The sequence below is a fragment of the Manis javanica genome, chromosome 5 (assembly GCF_040802235.1).
Source record: "Manis javanica isolate MJ-LG chromosome 5, MJ_LKY, whole genome shotgun sequence".
NCBI classification, from domain to species: Eukaryota; Metazoa; Chordata; class Mammalia; order Pholidota; family Manidae; genus Manis; species Manis javanica.
The window spans coordinates 73,946,160-73,949,713 of NC_133160.1; positions in this window are offsets into that span (position 1 = coordinate 73,946,160).

A 3,554-nucleotide genomic window follows, 5' to 3' on the forward strand; every position below is an offset into this window, starting at 1 on the left:
AATTTCTTTGTTACACCAGCTTTCCTTAAGAAGAGGGTGAACATTTTCGGTTGAGTCTCAAGTTAGAACTGATATTGGCAAGCAAGGTACTTCCCAGATCAAGTGTCTCTTTCTTACCAGTAAAATTTCTTGGTTTTTTTTTTCATTTCTAACAAAATTGCATTTAATTTGTGTCACTGGGAGCCATGATAATGGGCCATTAAAAATTGTTCTTCTCTCTCCATCCCCAAGGATATGATGATCATCTACCTAAAAACTTGAGGCAGGATATTTCCCCTCAAAATAGATGAAGAGCAGGAGGAGGCGAAGCTATGTGTTTTAGCAACTGGAATTAAAAGGTGAAGCCCCGAACTTCATCCCATTTATCATGCAGTTTATCACACAAGGGAATTTGTCCCTGCTGTCACTAAGCATGTGCACCTCTAAAGTCCGAGTTTTCCAGGTTTGTTTGCAAATGGAAGGGGGTGTCCAGAGTTCCCACATGTACCACGTCGTGGTTTCACTTGGGGTGTGAAATCAGTCACATGCTCACAAGCCCATAAGCTTGAGCAGAGTGCAGCGCTGGGCTGGGCTGACATGGTTTTATGGTTCCCGATGTTCTCTAATCTTCCAGATTTACTTTGTAGTAAGTGATCCACTGACTATCATAGTTTTAGAAATATTTTTCTTTCAGTGCCAGCTGCATTCACTTTCTCTAAGTAAGAAGAGGCATCTTGACCCACAAATATTAACTCCCAAATAATAAATTCTTACTGAAGAATTTCTATATCATATCCTGTTCTGTATCATATCATCAGCTCACGTTCAACAACTTGAGAAGTCAAGGATTTCAAGTTCCCCTTACCCATCTTGTTGACTTCATTAGTCAGAGTCTTATTATCAGAATAATTTTAGAATTCTAATTTTAGCAACACTACTCTGGTGGACCAAGACTGGATGTTGCAGACTGGATGTCTTTCTGTGATTTTGGTTAAGCTACAGAGCTATGTAAAGCCTCAGCTTTCCTGTATTTTAAATAGGTTATGAGAAAATAAGAGAGCCTCCTTTATCTGAGCAGCATTCATACAAGGAGAGAAACCCACTTAAAATCAATATACTTCAAATACCAAATTAAAGCAAATTGTAAGATGTTTACAAATTCATCTTTAAAAATTCATGTAAACTCTATGAAAATGAATTCATTTTAATCCATAGTTAACATTGCAAGTTATGCTATTTTTAATGTCAATAAAGATTGAATCAGGTATTAATTTTTGGCATAATTTTTTAGATGAAATTATATGGTAGCATGATAGACAATCTTCACTTTGGAATTGGTTTTTAAATCAGGGTCCTTTTGTATTTATAATCTTTTCATATTTAAATAATTCTTCTTTTTAAAAGCATAGTCTCTCAACAGTTTGCTAATTTTCTCTTTTTGTTGTTAGTTACTCTAAATGCTGCCAGATCCTCATTTGTTAATGTCTTTGCCTCTCATTTGAATGGTATCCCAACATATTTTCTTATCAACTTAATGAAATCTGCATCTTTTCCAAAATGTACAGTCATATTTTGTTGTTGGTTTTCACTGTGTTGCTGGATGTTTGATGCAATTAACAAGAATCTGAGGAACAAAAACTTTGGCTCTCATACTGGGATGCTGGCATTGAATGGAAATGATGGTTATATGAGTGGTAATTCGTTCTGTAAGTGGCCAACTTATTAGTGAATTATGTTGTGTTACAGTGACTTTTACTTTGCTCTTAACCACTGGGACTCAGTAAATGAATACTGGTACAAGAGCTCCCTAAGTCATGCAAATATATTATTAAGGAAACGAAATGTGGCAACTTATCTAAGCATTTGGCACAGTGCCTGGCATATATTAACCAAACCATACATATTAGTGATTGTTACTATTAACATTATTTTACAAACATTCTCTAAAGATAGTTAACCATAAGCAGTAAGTCTTTGGGGTACCCACTTAACAGAAAAGGCTTAACAACATTGCAATTCACTAACATTTAGGTTCATAGACCACTAGTGATGTGGGCCACTGTTTCACTTATTTAACTCACAAGAGTTTACTTCCATAAACTAATAGACATAAAACACTTTTTTAGAGACTCTGCAGCCCAATCCATTCATGCTGATTTTTCTCTTCAAAGGGAGGACATAGAAGGTATACATAGCGAGTTTAGGACTCTAATTTATTCTAATTAGAGTGTAAGTAACTAATAATGATAGTGTAAGACCAATGGGTATTAAGCTCCACTCTGTGACACATGCTGTTCTTAGCTCTGGAGACACAAGGGTGAACAAAACCTGTATGGTACGTAATTGCCTCCTCCCTTTGACCCAGTGAGATGGCTGTGATTATAATTGTGCAGAGGTCACATAGTGAACTAAATAATTGCAGCAGTAACAACAGGTCAGTGGCAGAACTGAGATAGAAACCCAGTCCTTTTTGACTCTAAAACCTTCACTAAAGCTCCTGAACTCATTCTGAATGGAAAGCTGTCAACCACCTTGTCTTAGTAAGTAAGCAGGGATTTTGTATGCTCTGGTGTCCAAGAAAAGTCACTCTATTTTCTTTTCTAAACTTTACAGAGTAAAGTTGCTGACTCTATAGTGGTAACAGTCAACGTATTTTGTAAATAAAGATCCCATCTTCAAGCCCAAGTAGTCCAAATATATGTAATAATTTAAGACTGATAGATAATTAGTTTTTCTCATTGTAGTGGTTTCCTAATTGACTAAAATGAATGATACTTCTCCAAAAAGACAAAGGGAACTCCTGTCATACATGGAAACAATTAGAAGTGATGTTGAGATCTGAAACAATAAAAGTTACAGAGATGACGCAGGAGAGGATCTTCATGAACTTGGAGTAGGCAAAGATTTCTTAAGCAGGATACAGAAAACATTAATCATGAAAGAAAATATCGATAAATCACACTATATTAAAACTTGTTGGTAAAATATAACATTAAGAAAGTGAAAAGGCAAGCCACAAAATAGGAGCAGATATTTGCAATACATAAACCAACAGAGGACTAGGAGTCAGAATACATACACAACAAAATTCCAACAAATAATTTTTAAAAAATATTAGAAAACATTGCAAAAGACTTACATGGGCACTTCACAGAAGAGCACATCCAAACTGTCACCAACATATGAAAATGTTCCAAACTTCATTTGTCACTAGGGAAATACAAATTAAAACCACAATAAGGTACCACTCCACACCCGCTAGAAAGTCTAAAATTAAAAAATAGCCAATACCAATATGCCAATACCACACTCAAGGAAAGCTTGGAATAACTGCAACTCCTCATACACTGTTAGTGAGAATGTAAATTGATACAACAACTTTGGAGAACCTTTTGGCGATAAACATTTAAACTGAGCAAATGCACAGCCAGTGATTCAGAATTCCGCTCCTAGGTATATATGTAACAGATAGTTGGACAGCAGAAAGTCATACACATGAATACTCATTTTCTTAAGCATCCGTCATAGTCAAAACTGGGAACATCCAAATATCTATAAACATAGAATGCATAAAT